This window comes from Clarias gariepinus, chromosome 14, assembly GCF_024256425.1.
Source record: "Clarias gariepinus isolate MV-2021 ecotype Netherlands chromosome 14, CGAR_prim_01v2, whole genome shotgun sequence".
Classification (NCBI taxonomy): Eukaryota; Metazoa; Chordata; class Actinopteri; order Siluriformes; family Clariidae; genus Clarias; species Clarias gariepinus.
In genome coordinates this window covers 24,303,036-24,322,814 of record NC_071113.1, presented here as the reverse complement: position 1 = coordinate 24,322,814, position 19,779 = coordinate 24,303,036, and the positions used below count along the sequence as shown (strand labels likewise).

General features: G+C 38.8%; 1 protein-coding gene across 2 annotated transcripts in view; it reads left to right on the top strand.

The window, feature by feature from the left end:
• ptprea (protein tyrosine phosphatase receptor type Ea) overlaps window positions 1-19,779 on the top strand; it is an 83,214-nt gene that overhangs the window by 37,033 nt on the left and 26,402 nt on the right. For both annotated transcript variants that reach the window (XM_053511151.1, XM_053511152.1), the window contains one exon: window positions 1,173-1,379. The gene's annotated coding sequence lies outside the window, so the exon portion shown is untranslated. The remainder of the gene's footprint in view (window positions 1-1,172; window positions 1,380-19,779) is intronic.

The following is a 19,779-nucleotide window of genomic DNA, read 5'->3' as shown; positions in this document are numbered from 1 at the left end:
TTAAAAACACACCCTCGTGCTTAGGTCAGGGATGAACATTACAGAAGTTAAGATGAGTTATTACAGAATGAAACACACAAGACATAATGTTTTCACAGCTTGGTGAAGAAGAAGGTCTTCAGTCTCAATCTGAATACAGAAACTGACAAGCCAGTGACAGGGAGGTTTATTTCACCTTATTGTTGCCAGTACAGAAAAAAAAAATCTTCATGCATGTCTTTCATGTAACTTGAAAAATGATGAGTCAAGTCAAGTTGTGGTAGTGGCTTAAAGGGGATGTGGTGGGGAGCTCGGATTGGTATCTGCCTTGTTAGTGCCAGTTAGACACTTTGGATGCAAGTGTCAGTGTTTCGATCTGACATTTATTCCAATAATTTGAAATCTTTATGTAAAAGATTATCCCAAAAATTCTAAAAACAAGTCTAGATTAATTATTAAAATAATCACAGGAGATGCTGATTGGACACCACACACATATTTACTAGGTCACTGTACACTCTGATGGTCAAAATACGCTGCACATCCATGGCTGCACATATGGCTTCCCCCTTGATAATGGGAATGGATATTAAAGTCATATTAACACTAATGCACAGAGCTGTCACTTGTGATCATTATAATTTTGTGTGTGTGTGTATCATTTTTTATTTTTCTGTTATTCCGTTATTTCAGGAGTGTCCAATCGTCTCCAAAAAGGCTTTTATGGGTGCTGGCTTTAATTCCAACAAATCAGAAGCCACACATGATTCCACCTGTTTAATTAGTTGTTCTTGGCGTTCTTGGTTGGAATGAAAACCTGCACACACACACACACATAAGCCCTTTTTGGAGCTATTGCTCATGGCTTAGTGGTTAGCACTGTTGCCTTGCACTTCCAAGGACCGGCTTCGATTCCTGCCTCGGGGTCTGTGTGCATGGAGTTTGCATGTTCTCCCTGTGCTTGTTGGGTTTCCTCCATGGTTTTCAGGATTGCATGTAGTGTGTGAATGCGTGTGTGTGATGGATTCGCACCCTATCCAGAGTGTACCCCGTCTTGTGTCCTAAGTCTCCTGGGATAGGCTTCAGGCGCCCGTGACCCTGTATACAGGATAAAGCGGTATGAGTGATAAAGAGCGAGTTATTGCTTATTTAGATTAATATCTAACCTGCCTCTATCTCTGTCCATCTTCCAGGTGGTAAAGTGCTGCTAGAAGAACTGTGTCCGCTGCTGTGCCACACATACTCAGGAAACTAATCAAAGAAAGACCAAGAAAAGAGAAAAAACAAGAGCGGACTGGAGAGGGGAAGAGCCAGTGAAAAGATGTGACAGCTGGTGTCGTCCAGCAGAACCCCAGCTACGATGGACAGCTGAGTGCACTGGCTAAATCTCCACACTAAAGGTATAGTCCTAGTCCATTTTCTCTAATGGAGAGTTTTTATATTTCCAAAAGTTAAATGTAATTAAATCCATTTCCATGGGCTCCTAAAGATGAACCGTCATGATTAAGAGAAAAAAAAAAGCACAAGGTGCAGGTTCTTTATTATTATGTGTTTGTTAAAAAAAAAAGGAAGATGGAGAGCTGGTGTATCTAGCTCTGGAGTTGTGAGATCCTGGGATCCACTAAACCAAGCTCCTTTTATCTGCAGCTGTCGACTGATTAAATATTGATAGTTTATTCATGTGTACATTGGGGCATTGGTGGCTCAGTGGTTGGTTTCTCGCCTGCCATGTGGAAGGCCTGGGTTCAGTACCCATCCAATACCTAAACACCAGCTACTGGATACAGTGCCAGTCCCAAGCCTGGGAGGGTTGTGTCAGGAAGGGCATCCGGCGTAATACCTGTGCCAAGTTGTGTGTGGATCAGATGGTCCGCTGTGGCGACCCCTCCCTCAGCGGCGGCAGCTGAAAGACCAACAACCTTCATGTGTACAATTCCAAGCATTTCAACTAATGCAATAAAAAGGGTAATTAAAATGTAATGGATTGTTTAAAAAGCACATGTGGCTGTGCTGATGAGTTGGTCCTGATCTTTTGACCATAGCTACAGTAAGCCGTCTGTTTGTATAAGTAGGCATGAGCGTGTGTGCGCATGTGTATGTGTGTGAATGCAGGTTTGTGGTCATAGTTTTTCATGCACGCATACATTCAAAAAGGGAAACTAAGTACTGATGTGAAAGAAGCTTTATAGTTTTGTGGCCTGCGAAAGCAATGTGAGTCACATCAGTATTTCACACATTTATTTTAGCTCTGACCTCACAACAAACTGCCTCCAGAACATTTCTTCTGCTACTGTATGTGTGCAATGAAGTGCTAATGTAAGTGAGGAAAGCACCAACACAGCCTGATAATGTGACCTTTTATCTGCTGGGAAAATCGTTACCTCATTTTGAATTGATGAGAAAAGCTAAAGTTCATAATTACAGCTGTTTGGAAATCAATCAATCATGCAGGTTTCATTCATCCTAATGCTGCTGCTTTGTGTGTTTAGTGTGTACAGTGTAGTTAAAAAGCAAGTTAATGTGCGTCAACAGAGCAAGTTATCCAATGTTGTGACTGTTATTGTAACTTTTTTACACTGATGTCTCTAAATGTCTCTTGCATGTGACAGGTTTTACTTAACTGGTAACATTATCACCTCACTGCCTAGTTTACTGCTGTGTGTCCATGCTCTTGGTGTGTATGTGTGAGTAACCTCTAGGTTCTCTTGGTTTTTCTGTTTAAATACCAGGGAACTAGGCAGATTGGCTATTCTTAATCACGCCTTGATGTGAATGAATGTGTAAAGTGTGTGTGTGCATGGAGCCCTGGGATGGACCGTTGTTCCACCTGGGTGAATTCTCTCATCATGCTCCTGGCATTGACAGGTTTGGCTCCGTAATGACTGACCAGGATACAGTGCATATTGAAGATGAATGCATGAATTAATTATTGCAAAGACCGCAAACTTCATCATCATCATCATCATCAATACTACTTTAACCTGTATACCGGGTCGCGAGCCTAGAGCCTATCCCAGGAGACTTAGACCGTAAGGACAATTTTAAGAACGCCAATTAGCCTGATCTGCGTGTCTTTGAACTGTGGGAGGAAACTGGAGTGACTGGAGGAAACCCATCAAGCACAGGGAGAACACACAAATTCCATGCACACAGATGGGAATCAGGAGATGCGAGGCCACAGTGCTAACCTTTATATACAATGTATATGTGTAATGAATGAGATAAATATATGTACATATAAGCACTGAGGATGGATATTCAGAGGACAGGATATTGCAAAAACGTTTATGATATGAGACTTACAATGCAATTGTAATAAAACATAACACAAGCTTAATTGATCATGTGGACAAAACACACGGATCAATAAATCAGTAACATAAAACAGGCACGAGATCAGACGAGGTGCAAACAACAGTAAGGTGGCTAGACAATAATTGGCACACTGTAAACACGAATAAGATGGCAAACTTTTTGAGTTCTTTATTTGTATTATTGAGTAGCCTAACTCTAATACTATTTAATAGCAATTATCATTTTTTTTAGGTGTTGCAAATCAAATAAATTGTCTTTCAGCTGCTCCCAGCAATGGGTCACTACAGCAGACAATCCGGTCCGCACACAAGCTTGGCACAGGTTCTATAGCAGATGACCTTAAGACAAGCACATCATCCAGTTGTTGGGAATCGAACCCGGGCCTTTCGCATGGCAGATGAAACACCTACCACTGAGCCACCAGTGCCCTATTACCCTCACGACTTGAAAAGTGTAATTTTTAAAAACTCATAAATACCTAAAAGTTCTAAATACTCATCAAGGTCTATTAATTTAAACTAATTGTACCTATTTAAGTTAACAGTACTCAATATGTTTAATTACTTTGATCATTAGGGCTTACAGAGCAACAGAAACAAAACCATAAACACATACAGAGCGTTAAAGCTGGTGAAAAAAAAAAAAAACAGATCAGTACATATATTTAGCATTGTACGTGTGGCGGAGTGAGTGAACGTGAGAGCTTAGGTTAGTGAAATCATAAGCAAGTGAAAGTAAGCGTGTGCACTAGTGTGGTGGTTCTGTGGCAGCCATGTAAGTAGCCATGGTGTATACCAGGAGATGTATCGACCTTACAACTGATGGGGTTGCAGTGCACCGCAGCCCACCATGCACAGGGGCCAGCAGACAAAAAGCCCAAGGCTGCTGACGCAACCTCCAAACTCACCAGATCACAATCTAACCAAGCATCCATGGATTCATCGGACAAACACGTTCGATCCATGAAGGCCCCGCCCCCTATAACCCACAGCAAACACTGCAGACTTCCTGGTGCTGAACACAATAGCACACCCCCAACGACTAACCCTGTGGAGCCACGCCCCGAGGGAACACAGCCATCCCAGTTGGTGGTTTTAATGTTAATGACGACACAATAATGTAGGGGTTTTAAACACCAACCATGGTCCTGAACCTGTAAACATCTGTGCGGTGGCACACGCAATTCAAAACTGATCATTCAGGCATTTACAGCACGATGATTGCAGCATGCAGGAGAACCTTCACACCACAGGACTGGAGAAATATTATCCTAAGGTTCAACATGATGTTCATTCAACAGGAGGTTTTTATCTACAGTATAGAGGAGAAACACAAACACACGTCACTTACGTCTCACTTGTGTGTGAGAATGTTTGTCTGCCTGCCTGCGATGGATCCCTGTCACACTTGATCACCTGCAACTGGTTTGTGTTTAACCACAGTCTTGGTTTTAGTTAGTGACTCTCTTGCTCTTATTCACCATTAGGAATATGTAGGTGGCTGTGCTCAGGGTTTCTCAGAGCTTTAAATAACACCATTGTTCTCAGTTATCATCGCTGCTCCACTTACAACACACAACTGCAGTGAGGATGCAGCCTGGTGCCGGGGTTTTAACTGTGTGTGCCATTCATTAGTCCTAAAAAAGCATGTTGGCTATGGACAATTACGGGCTAATGTTTTAGATATTTGCATGTGCATGGGTGTCTATAATATAATAATGTCTATAATGCGATGGGTGTGTGTACAGTTAAATGGATGGAGAAGATAAAAGGATTTTTGTTATTCTGATTTAAGGCTTCAGTGCTACAGAAAAGGTGTTGGGTAGAAAAAGAGGTTTGTTCGTGTGTGAATTTAATGACTGGAAAAGTGTGTATGTGTGTGTGTGTGTGTGTGTGTGTGTGTCATTTCCGTGTCAGAGTGGAACAGGAAGGCTGGCTACTCAGGAAAGGAAACTGCCTTTATCAAACACCAGATGCAGGACAGTATGTGCTTACACTGCAGAAACACACACACACACACACACACACACACGCACACACACACACAGTCATCAAGTTCACACATCTAATACCTTACCTCTGCTAACATGGTTGTTGTTGGAAACATAAACAATTAAACATAGAGAACATGGTCTCGGAATATATAGATTATTATATTTATGTACTACTGGCTGCACATGCTTTAAGTGCGTCTGTTTTTTGTAACAGCACACATCAAGTCTTTAGTCCTCCTATACCTTATCATGTTCCACAGCAGCAATTACAACTTTGAATTGAATAATGAACAACGCGGCGTATTTGGTAACTTATCGTAGTTTAATTTGTGAAACAAGCTTGTTCTTGCTTTTGCTTATTTTTTTTTATTATAATCATGTGATTTATATTATCATGTGACCGATAAACCAAAAAGCGCAAAGTCCTCGGTCCTGAAGACTCTCCTGCGCTGGGAAACCTACCGGCTCACACAAAGGTGACATCCGGGCCTCCTTACATAAATAAACTTCAGTTTGTTTTTCTTTCCTTTGTTAACCAACAAATGTTTTAAATAGTTGAATTATTATCTAATTAGCTAATTAATTATTTAATTATCAGAAAAATAAAATATTAGAACTAGTGCATTAATATAAACCTGTTTATATTCAGAACTACTGACAAGGCGTTCTGATTTTACAATTCAACCAACACTGTTATAGTATTAAAAAATGCTACTAATCATGACCAATCAGAATTGAGAATTCTTGAGCACAGTGCTTCTTCTTCTTCTTCTTCTTATTATTATTATTTTATTAAAATGTTTTACGCATCAGGAAGCTGAAGAAGTGACGTAGTTGTTCTCCGTTTGAACTTTTAGCTCGGAAGGTTCAATACTTCTATTCTGTTTTGTTTGTTGCTGTCCAGCCAACACTGACGAGTTTACGCTGTAGTGTGTGAAAGGCTTTATTCAGGCCCCTCGCCTGATGGGTGCAGTCGCATATTTCAGTGGCGTTTCTATTGTTCAAAACGTGGACGTCTCTCCTCCCACCAAGGTCCGATATTCATTTATGGAATTCCACAGTACTGGAACACTCCAGTGTTTATTTGTGAAAACGATCCAGAATGACTGGCACATTCTGATTGTGGGCACATGAGCCAACATGGTTTTGGCACAGTGTTTGTTTGTGTGGTCCAGCATCATGCTATAATACCCATGAGTTACAGCCACAATGATTACAAACAACAAGGTAGTTACAGCAATCCTGCAGTGCAAATGTAACCAAAAAAAGAGAAATAAATACAAAACAAAACAAAAAACCCAAAACAAAAACAATGCACAACAGTGAGAACAGACACAGGCAGTAAGACTAGAGTTGACACATTCGATAATAAATAATATCGCTGCCAGCAGTACTACAATATTGTTTAATACTAAATGTATTTAAACATTTTGATAGGTTCTTTAAAGTTTTATACTAAAATAACTAAGTACAAATATTTAACACTAGATGAAGAAAACAATAAAAGACCTGAAGATGTTTTATTATTTACTTTTTATTTTCACTTTCACTTTCAATTTTAAAATTAAGTAAAAAACACAATATAAAAAAAATCCAAGGCATTTTACAAAAATTTAATATACAAATGTATATATAGTAAAATACATGTCTATAATCTATGCCTATATATGTATATCTCTTCTAGCTCTTACTCAATTTTTCTCTGTGTTCTTATGAAGATGTTTATGGTAGAAAAAAAAATGCAGAATAACATAACATATAACCACAGTATATTACATTATAAGCATTATAAATCAAATTACACCAATTAACATTTGGCATTTCCCAAATAGTAATATTATTTGAAAACAAAATGCCAAATGTAAATTTGTGTGATTTGATTGCATATTTCTTAAAGTTTATAATTTAATATAGCTATATGTTATGCTATTCTGCATTCATATCATTTCAGTTTTCTAACATAAACACCATAAATTCTTATAATTTTTTTGTATATTTTAGTCCATATTAATACCATTATTTATGATTTAACACTAAATCAAAAGACTGATTTATTTATTTCTAAAAGTTAAGGATTTAGTTGATGATCCTCCAGTGTTGTGCCCCAAAAAGATGAATTTGCTCCAAATCACATACAGTCATTTTACATTCAGTGGTACATATGGATAATGTTACTTGGATTTTAAACATTTTTCACTTTTATCCCCTGTCCCACTTTTCTCCTCCCATCGCTTTCATCTTATATGTCCCCACACTCATCCCATCCTGTGGATAATATTTCCTACTTTGATCATGCAATAAGAGGAGCGGGTCTGTCCCACAATGCTCACTTTTTTGGAATCTGATCCCATTTCCAGCAAAAGTGAAAGCTTATGCCTCAGACGCAGTTTAAACGCAAGTAAAAGGGGGATGTGAGAACGTATCCTTCTCTAACAGCCTACACAGTCTCAGTGTTTTACAACTACTTTCTAGGAGTGTTTATATTCTGAAGAGTTAAGACGGTTAAGTGTGGCTGGCTCCACTGAGTGGAACAAATCTGCATGACTGCCACGGGCTTGGAAATCAAAGTAATCAGGTAAAAACTCTTAACACAATAGAATCTTTGTGACAATTTATTCTGACTAGAAATTGCTGCTTTATGGATTTGACAAAAAATCTCCAATCTCAAAAAATGCTTTTCTTTTACTCCTATAACCAGTAACATCAAGATCAGATTAGCACTGCTTTCCAAAAGTAGAACATAAAAAATGAAATTACTTTAGTAATTAGACTAGACTAGAGAGTATAGGTAGAGCTGATTCACAAAGGAATACTAGGAAATACTTCTCAAGTCAAAAATACTAAATACAATAATATTTCTTAGATAACAGTTCTAGCAGGATGTTTTATGAATCTTTTCAGTTTGTAAAATGTTACATCAGATGATTATGGTTCTAAGACTGTTGCATTGCTACAAAGTTCTTACGCCCACTTAGGAACCTCTGTAGTCCAACTAGGGACTGTTGAGGCCAATGTTGACCATTGTATTTATTCCCATTTTATACAACTGTGGTAGGACCTCCAGTCAACATTCACATTAACACACTACACACAATTTGGGAACATCAAATAGCCTAACCTGCATGCCTTTGGACTGTGAGAGAAAACCTGGAGAACCCGGAGGAAACCCACCAAGCACAAGGAGAACATGCAAACTCCATGCACACGAGGCGGGAATCGAACCCAGGACCTAGAGGTGCAAGGCAACAGTGCTAACCTCTACGTCACTGTGTAACTACAGAACAGACATATTATAATTTGACATTTTTCACATGGTTGTGTAACGATACTACTACTACTACTAATAATAATAATAAATATGGTTGCAAACAACAATGAGTGGGCCCAAGCACCCTGCGCTATCGCTGCTCTTATGCACCGCCCAACTTGCACAACCTGCGCACACTACAGTGCTTGGGCCCTAATAATAATAATAATAATAATAATAATATGTGCGTTTAGTGAGCTTGAAATTTTTATATTGTTATCCAGTAGCCGTAGATTTTAAGCATTGTAACAGAAACTATAACTTTGGCTCTACCTGACATATCTGAAAAAAAGATAAGCGTCCTAAAGACACATCCAATAGGTCTGTAGGCTGAATGGTTTTGAAGATGTCATGTAGTCCTACCTGTGCTCAGTAGGAACTTCTTATTACGGCATATAATATAAAAAGACATAAAAAAGCTTATATATTCTGTATTAGGTGTGGATTCAAACCAAAAGACAGAATCTGAAAAAAAAGATCAAACAGTAAAAGCACGAAAAATTACAACACCAATGAATTCCACTTGATCTCATTAGTATTGAACCTTTTTTTTTTAATACAATTGTATGTAATTTCCATTTCTAAAACCATGGCTTTTAATTGAATGTGCATGTAATCAAAAGCTAATGGGTTTGCACACTATAGCCACAGGGTTAAAATACCATAGGCTATGAGACAGAATCAAAGCAGGTGTGTTATGTGTTATGTTATTTGAGCAACAGTGACCTCTGCTGGCTGGGAGGCCCAGTCTTTAAAAAAAGTACACCCTGATTGGGTTGAAAAGGTTGTGTCAATTATAATTTATGTGAAGACACTAAAATTATACAGAATGCTGCAAACTACAGTGCTTAGTTTAATATGATGGCAGGAAGCAGGCAGTCAAAATAATGTGCTATTTATGTATTTCTGTGTAGTCACATGGTTTTCTCAATCACTCGTCTGAGTATTTAGAGATAGAAACAGATACTAAGGGATTTCTGGTGGGTAAAATTGTAAAATAAAAAAAATTAAACCAGTTCAAAATGACAAATTAGTCTATTGTTAATGCATCATAATTCATGCAGTGTTAGGATTGATAATGATGATGGTATATAATTAATTCTAAGGACTGAACTGCACAGGAGTTCACTTGCTCTGTCTCTATAAGGAAGTTTGCTGTGCTGATGCTTCTTTTTTTTCGCATACACATGTGCAAATCTTCAGATTAAGCCAGATTTCTTTGAGATAAGACATCTGGGTGCGGATGCACCACACACACACACACACACACACACACACACACACACACACACACGTGTGTGCATGCACAGACCCCAGAATTTCAGACTTTCTGTGCACACAAACACACAAGCACACATGCATAGCAATTACAGGTTGTTAAAATCCAATCTCCAGCTGCATTCACCATGATATGTGTTTATTTCCATTATGGTACTGTATAACTCTAAAGCTTCTTCCTCTACACGTCACACACGCTTGAGGTCGGTGCTTGCTTGGTGTCAGCAAGTGCAAGCCACATATTTCAGTAAATATTTACTCACTAATAACACGCTCGGCTGGTCCGCCGGCGCAAACAGCTCTATCGCTGGGGAAAGCACGTTTATCTAGCGGACGTTTAACATCACCTGGGTGTCATAACCGCTGTATTGATTATTTTTCACACAGTAATTATTTGTGTATATCATTTCAGACTGGTGAACACAGAAGTGTCTGTTTTTTTTTTTAACGTCTGAATGGCTTTGTTTTAGTGGTGGCCTGGCAACCTGTTATGTTTGGTTTTGTAATGGTGAGTTAGTCACAGAATGTGTGTGATGGTGGGTGACTCACCTGACCTAGTGATATACCACAGCAAAGTTATACAGAAACCCAGATTAAAGTTATAAATAGTCACCGGTTTAAGATTCTAGCAAACACATTACATATTAATTCGTGTGTGTTGGACAAACTTTAAAGGAATAACGTCATGCTGAATTCTCGAATTGGAAGATGTTTAATTTTGCTAGAAGAACTTTCCTCAGACAGTAGTTCTGGCTATAACATTAATGCTATTTTTATATTATTATACTCATTCTAATAAGTTATTCTTTCTAGAGTACCAGCTTGCATTATGGATGTATCATGTTATCTAAAAACTCTTGTTTTCAAACTGTTTTTCTGAAATATATTAATATTAATATAACGTTATACAGTGGCACATGGCGTGGTGGTTAGCACTGTCACTTTGCACCTCCAGGTTCCGTGTTTGATTCCTCGCCTTAGGGTCTGTGTGCATAGAGTTTGCATGTTCTCCACAAGCTTGGAGGTTTTTTTTTTTTCGTGTACTCCGGTTTCTGCTACAGTCCAAAGTCATCCAGATAAGGCTAATTGGCATTCCCAAAATGCCTGTAGTGTGTGAGTGTGTGTATGTGTATGTGTGTGCGCCCTGAGATGAATTGGCACCCCATCCAGGGTCTTCTGGGATAGGCCTCAGTCCCCAGCGACACTGCATACAGGATAAAGTGATATAGACAATGAGTGGGAGAGTGATAACATTGCACAACCTTTCTCAGGTAGAAGCTCTTATATATGATTCAGTATGTTTTCTTGCTTTTTCACTTTTTTTATTATGTCCTATCGACCCTCTTAGTGATTCAGATTGAACTGTTTTTGTAGGTGCTGTGGCAATTGTATTATGTTTTGAATAAATGACATCCTTTTATTGTGGACAGTTGACTTGATTATTTTTACAATATTCTATGCACACACACCATAAACATTAAAATCTATTGAGTCCCCCATTTTGCCTCTAAAACAGTCCTGACCCATCTAGGTATGGACTCCAGGCAGAGGGATGACCTGGATGGACAATGTTCTGCTGGAAAGCCATGGGTCCTAGCATTCAGGTGGATACTATTTTGACACGTACCACCTACTGTATATACCCATGTTGCGTAACACTAACGCCATTTATATCACTAGTATTCCTTTATGCCAGGATAATGTGCCCTGCCACACTGCACATATTGTTCAGGAATGCTTTGAGGATCTTATTCTGATTGAGCATCTATGGGATGTGACTGACAAACAAGTACGATCCATGGAGGTTACACCTCAACACATATAGTTAATATTTCAATATAGGGTCGACTTCAAATTTGGTAACAGTTAAAACTCACCTTTTATATATATATATACATATATATATATATATATAAAGATAAAGTAATGTATGTCTCTAGAATGCTTTCCTCGTAATTTAACAGGAAAAATGAAAACTTTTGTTATGTGTATCTTTTTATGACCATGCTGACTTTATAGCTTTGTGCGTTATTTAATCTCAGTTAAAAGTTATAGAGCCTGTAACTAATAACATTTGGAATGAATTCATTAATCTCCTCAAGAGCATTTTTCCCTTTGAGAGCAAAACTCCCTGAAATGCATATGCAGTGGGGCAGAAGCAGCAGTACAGTTCTGGGTTGCAAAATTAGTAATGTCCTATAATGTCTGTGCTTGTAGCTGTTACACGCTTCCTATAAGTGCCTGCGCAAAGCCATGACATATTTTAACACTGTTTTTTTCGGTATGTTTGGCTCTGTATGTCGGTGTCGATAGTTCCTTCCTCTGTGCACAAACTCCATAAAGAGATGAGAAACGGCGTCACTGCGGGCCCCAAGGTCAGTTATAGCACTGGAGCCTGAACGCACAGAGGAGAGAGATCCTGATTGATTACTGGAGAGCGCTAGGGTGATCTGTGGAAGGAGATGATATGCTAACTTTAGAAAGCCAAAGACAGCAGCAGAAGAAATGACTGCGTTTTAAAAATGAATGCTGACGCCTATTATAGTAGCAGGAAGCAGAAACCAAAACCTTAGTTAAAAGAAGATCAAAATATCAAATCCTGACTGCAACATTCCTTAAAAGAGTCATTTGTGTAATCAGAGTAATTACACAAGTTTGGGGAACTCAAATTAGAAGTACATTTTTGTGCATGCCACACTGAACATTAAACAGGCTGAGACACAAATAATTGTCTTATCCCAAACTCGCCTTGGTGTCTGAATGTAAATAACATAAGGCCAGTTTACCAAGTACAACAGGAAGCGCAGTCACTCTATCTGACAATGTTAAAAATTCTCACTCGCTGATGTGATTTCCGCACAGAGCCAATATCAGCCTTCGCTCAACTTATTGGATGGCTATGTATGTGCCATAGTAAATTACCTCAGTTCGTAATCAGATTCCAGCTGTTCAAACATCTGGGAGGCTCCCGCACCATAGTCAGAATGAACTCTTTCATTTCAGTTTTCTCTTCTCCCTATTGAAGGTAATCAGAAATTTAAATTTCAGTTGTGATTGAGATGCATACAAAAGATAAACATGGTCAGGGTTTTCCGAGGCGGACCACATGCTTATCAAAGACATCTTTCAAAAAAAAAAAAAAGCTTCGCAATTTGGCCTAAGTAGCTTAGTAAACTACTGTGTATTGTAATTTTTTTTGATACAGTATTGTTTTTTTTTGCCTTATTAAGGTGATATATCCTGTGATCATGTCTATATATAAATAATCTTTTAAATAGAGGATTTAGCCATAAGAAAAAGAAAAGGCAACAGTTAGAATATTCAAGCAGCACATTAAAGAGAAAGCCTGAACCCAAAAAAATATCATGCGTAAATTAGAGACAGAAAGGGAATGGAATGTGGTAGAAAGCTAAAAAAGGAAGAAAAGTCTCTCTTCTGTTGGCCTGATGTGGGGCCTCTTTAATGAATGCTTCGCCGCCTCTGTCACTGAGGAGTGTAGTTATTACCGGGAGACATCTCTCCAGGCCAGAGGTTTACCCCCCGGGACCAGAATCCCCTCCTCCTCCCGTTTCCCAGAATTCCCTGCAGCCTGACGTAACCAGGACGACCAGATCACCGGGGCTGCCTGGAAAACCCCCTTAGTAAATCTGCTACAGTCTATTGGCTCCAACAGGGATCATTTGCCTTGCTGAAGCAAAGAAAAACATCAAGGAGAGGATTATTTATGCTGTCATCTCCTGCCTTGGCGCACACACACACACACACACACACACACACACACACACACACACACACACTGCCTACCTCTTATTTATCATCTTTTAATTTGAGTCAGTGTGAGATTTCTGTAAAAAACAACAACAACAACAACAACAACAAAAAACACACACTAATTATAGCCCAGAAACGCACCCTTTCCAGGGTGGACCCCGCCTCATGGCCAAAGTCTCCTGGGATAAGCTCTAGGTCCCCCATGTCGCTGTACAGGATAAACAGAATAGGAGATGAATGAATGCATGATAAGTTATCATTATTGTTTCAATATGATTCTCTGAGTTAAAAAAGAATATAGCTTAAAGCATTGCTAAACAGGTTTGTTCATTTTGGCTGTTTTCCTTATTTCGGGTTTTTCTTCCCTTTTCATGGTCTGGTAATTATCTCTGGCCTTGGATAATGTTTCTTAATAAAAAAAAAACCGCAATATTTTTAAGGGGTGGAATACAGGATCGAAACAGCAAATAAAACAAACATGACCACATGTTGCTTGTTGCCATGGGAACCAGGACACAGAAGCAGGGATTCGTGACATGATGTCAAAATGCATCTTCGTGCCGATCTTTCTGATGCAAAAACCAGGCAAATAAAACAAAACAAACAAACAAAAAAAAACCTGCAAAGTCAACTAATTTATTTGTTTTTGTAAAATTACTAAATTTCCGAACCACCAATAAAAGCCGCATCTTCCTGCAGGTCAGACATTTTCTTTATTATTTCTTATTATAAACGCACTATATGTCCAAAAGTATGTGAACGCCTGCTCATCACACCCGAATGTGCCTCTTGTGCAAACAGACGACATGGTGTGTTAAGTGTGGATTGAAAGAGCTCCAGTGTCCTGCACACAGCTTTGCCCTTAACCCCACTGAACACCTTTTACATTTTATGATGACCTGGAACAGTGAGTGCACCTCAGGACTGCTCACCTGACATCAGTGCCCCAATCCACTAGTGCTCTTGTGGCTGAATGAGCACAAATCCCCACAGTCATGCTCCACAATCTAGCGGAAAGCCTTCCCAGAAGACTGGAGCTTATTATAACAGCCGGCTTAATCTGGAACGGGAGGCTCCATAAGCACATACTGTATGTGTGTTATGGTCAGGTGTCCAGAACCCTTTGGCCACATAGTTTATATCATGCAAGTAGTTTTTTAAGCAGTAGATTATTATAAACGTGTCTTGCCATTATTAATAATATTTATTACATTATATTTATTACATTTATATTATTATATATATTATATATATTATATATATATATATATATTATTATATTATTACACCAGTTATTACTTCTGTTTGCTGTTGATGTTACCAGAGTTGGCAAGTAACAAATACAGTTACTCCACTTCATTTTTTGATGAAAGACCTGTACATTTACGTCCTACATTTTAAATACAGACCCATTACTTTTCAGCTGACGATCACGCAAAAGTGCATTGATTTTATAATGCAAACATAAGCGTTTATGCCAGTCCAAGCAGTCCAAGTATACAGAAATACCAGACAGGTCATTATGAAAGCACAGATTGGTTAACACACCAAAGTGATTGACTGGGCAGCGTTTCCCACCCACTTGGTTTCTGGTCTGCGGATTCTTTTGACTTCTTTTTTAAAACTTTTAAAACAACTCGCTAAAATAAAAAAAAAGAGTTGTGAACTTTTACACATTTGGTTTGTTTTTCACACGATAAGTGTTCTTTTTTATAACAAGTCTATTATTATAAAGTTCTGGTGTGCACTTTAACAGTATTGTATTCTTTATGCTTACAGTATGCCCATGTTTAATTAAGTAGGCTACTTGTAATATACAGGATAGCAATGGTATGTCACCTTGCACCTCCATGGTACGGGTTCAAATCCCACCTGTAGAGTTTGCATGTCCTCACCCATCTGCTTGGTTTCCACCTTGTGTTCTGATTTCCTCCCACAGTTCAAAGACTTGCAGATTAGGCTGATTGTGGTTTCTAAGTTGCCCGTAGTGTGTGCATGAGCATGTAAGTGTGTGCGTGTGTGTGTGTGTGTGTGTGCAGGCGTGTGTGTGTGCACCCTGCGATTGCGGGTTGGCACCTCGTGTCCTAAGTCTCCTGGGATAGGCTTCCAGCCTTCTACAACCTTGTGTACAGGATAAAGCGGTATAGACAATAAGTCGGGTGGCCTAGTGGTGAAATGGTTCGCACTGTCGCCTTGCACCTCAAGGGTCCGGGTTTAATTCCAGTCTCTATGTGCATGGAGTTTGCATGTGCCTGGTGGGTTTCCTTTCAACCACCTGCAGATTAGGCTTATTGGTGTTCCCATAGTGTGTGTGTGTCCTGCAATTGATTGGCACCCTGTCCAGGCCCCCCACGACCTTGAATACTGAATAAAGCGGTATAGACGATGAGTGAGTGAGATGATGAGCATATCAATAGTATCAATTATCTAGTTAAGCTACCAAAGTATTAAAAGAGGCTTCATTTAATTAATGTCAAACCTTGTGGCTGTCAGCCTCAGTTAGACCTGCACATTGGTGTTATAAACAGCAACAACTTCAATTGTGTTTAAAATACTGTTTATCAGTAACTTTTACAGAAAAATCAGTTCTTTTGTACTTAAAGTACATGCATGTATTTGGTACTTTAGCTTAAAAACGAGGAGTACATGTTTAGGCAGGGACCTGTACTTTTACTTGAGTATTAAGTTCTGCCACGTCTGGATTTTTCTGCTACAACTGACACAAATTTAAACACATACCGACCGGAAAAATCAATTCACTAAAGTGAGACAACATAGGCATGTCATGTAACAAACAACCAAAGACTTCTTGCTGTAATGTTTTGCACAACCGGCTTAATAAAGTGTGTATAAACAACATTATGTCTACAGTTGACCTTCACTTCTCTCTGATTACATCAAAGTGTTTAGTGGCAATTGAAACAGCCTATACAATGGAACCTTGGATTACGAACATAATTACAAAGTGGGCTCGTATTTTGAAACACTCATAAACCAAATCGAATTTTTCCATTAAAATGATGAAAACTCAAATTATTCATTCCACAGCCCCAAAAAATAAATGCATGTGTGTGCGTGTGTGTAAAGCTAAAGTAAGCTCCCCTCTGCCCCTTTTCATCTTACACAGTTACTCTTTCTCCACTCTTTTCACACACGTGAGCACTCAACGGAAACACTGTTTTATTGGAAAAATAAACAAGAAACCTCTCTAATGACACTCGATTGAATGACACACTTGACGTCAAAACAAGTAGCGCATGCGTGATACATGATACTCGGTACTCGTAAACCAAGACTTGTTCGTTTTCCAAGTTAAAATTTATTAAAAATCTTTGCTAATCTTGCGGAACACTCGCAATCCGAGGTTCCACTGTATTTGCTTTGTACTTTTTCCTTAAAAGTTTACTTATACAATGTGTATTTTTAGTGGAGGGAATGGGGTTGATTAGAGGGAGGGACAAAAAACTCTGTCAGCGTTGTCTTTTTATTCATTAGCAGTTTATCTCACAGACCGTAGATGCAGTTGAGAAATATTGGCTACACCTTGATATGTTGCATTATTACATAATTTGGAAATAATTTCTTACTCTCTCTCTCTCTCTCTAAACAGACAAAAATGAACTAACAGCTAATAGGAAATGTGTGCTCCCTTATTCCTTACCCGAGGTCTTGGGTGAGCATCTTTCTCACAAAGAGGAGCCCTCGCACAAGCTTATCTCATGACCTATTTTACAACAGTGTCTTTTAGAACTGACCCACACACAGTCAGGCCAAAGCCAACAGAGGGAAATATGGTTAATGCAAAAATGCTTCATTCATTTCTTCAAGTAGGAAATGTGAAATCATGAAAACAAGGAATGCACTGAAGGTGCAAAACAAAAACTGGCAGCTCGGGTTTCATAATAAATCATTTCTACAGAATCATCTGCAGCTCCATTGTCTAAGCTTCACTTTTGGGAAGTAGAGTGAATTACTAACATGGCCTAGTTACGTCCATGATCCCCTGTGGCGTGCTGGCAAAAAGCCACACAGGCACTTCATGACTTCAGGATGCAAGTCCAATGGGACTGAAGTGATGCTTCAGGATCTCTGTGAAGTAATTAAACAGGAAATGTTCCTGAAAGAGAGATAAAAGAGAGCCTTTACAGTATATATTCTTTAATGTATAAAAATACAGATATACTCTTATACTGCATTATAAAGCGCGTCTTTGTTTATCCTAGCCTTGAAGGAAATAGCGCCTGGGGTTGAGTGGAGTTTATGGGTCTTGTTTAAGGGTTCAGCAGAGGCAGCTTGTCGGGGTAAAAGCTGACGAATACAATGGGAGTATTAGAGGAATTGGGGCAAATAGTCAAAATATTCTTTTTCCTAGAATTCTTTGTGATTCTCTTAAAATATGTCTTTAATCATCATGACACATGAAGAACTGTTTTTGTTGTCTCTCGGTGACCTGAATATAAATCGAATTGAATCTTGAGGTGTGTGTGTATATGTGTGTGTGTGTGTGTAATGTGTAATGAATCGTGGTATCGCTCTTTTTTCCACAGACTCTGTTCTCATTAGAAATCCCCCATCAGTCAATCACAGGGGCGAGGCAGTAGGTTTATTAATAGCCATGAGATGCAGTATTGACTCTCGTACAGAAAGCAGGAGTGTGTGCTAATGGCCTAAAGCTTATAGCTCATTTCCTAGAGGCATGGTGGAGGAGCGAGAGGACAGACTTACTGTCAGCACCGACATTCCACAGAGGTGAAACAGTCTGTTCCTGCTCTTCTCTAATCACTGCTCATTATTCCGGCATTAGGCTCGTTACTGCGGTGTTGCCTGTGAATAGCTGTTTCACTTGCCTGCACAGTGTGTATGTTTACATGGAGGGTGTACGCGTGTCATCAGACTTTTAGTGGGATTCTTATTTTGAGTGTTCGGACCATGTGTCCAAAAGTTCAGGAACAAGGATTTATTGTGTTGATTATGGACTAAACTAGTAAATGCAATCAGGTTGTTTGCAAAGATATGACATTATGAATATAATATTAATTATACTATTTATTTCTGTAAAGAATAAGAAAGTGAAATAAATAGAAATGTCTACAAATGGGTTAATATACTTACATTTGGTTTATTTTGAATTCATAATAAAAAAAAAACAGCTAAATGGGATTATATTTAAAGCATTTCCGCTTTTTCTGTGACTTTTTTTTTTATTGTGGGTCTAATTATAGCAGTCTCCATAGTGCTACATGACACCTACATTACATAAGCCTTTCGTAACAGCCGATACAAATCTACCGTACACAAACACCCTTTGCCCTCAGAAATATGAGAAGAGCAAGATCTATCAGTCATCAGAAATCAGCACTTCAAGACAGTTCATGGCTTTTGCAATAAGCCTTTTTAAAATATTCAAAGTATAAAATGTTTGTCATTTGGAAGAAAAAAACTGATGCAGCCTACAGTTTGTGTCATTATTCTAACCTCCCTAAAATATGCTTGTAGGTAGATCTGATAGGCTAAATGGCTCCTAGGTGTGAGTGCATGAGTGTGTGTGAATGTGGGTGTACATTGTGCCCTGTGATGAACTGACATCACATCCAAGGGACATGCTTCATATTTCCTGCAGCCTGAGCAGATAAGACACACAAAGGACATGGGGAAAAGGATCTGGACAATAAACAGCTTTGCTCCTCGCACTTTTAAAGCAGACATCACAACACATTAAACAATTTATGACCCAGACAGAAGTGCATGAGCAGACAGGCAGCGGTAGCTCAGTGGTTAAGGCTCAGCACCACCAAGTTGCCACTGTTGGGCCCTCGAGCAAGGCCCTTAACCCTCAACTGCTCAGATGTATACGTGATGCGCTCTAAATGTAGGTTGCTATGGATAAAGGATCTGCCAAATACTGTAAATGTAAGTGCTAGTGTAGCAGAGTAGCAATGCGGTGCTTACCTGATGGATGTACTTGCTGCAGTAAATTGCACAAAAGTGTGTTTGAAGACTTTTGACAAACTAGTGCTATATGCTATGTAAAATGTTATGGGAAATAAATGAATTCAAATAATTATTACTATTGTTTATTATCTTTAAATATTGCTTTCATATTCACTTTCATGAAATGGTTATACTGTTAAATAAT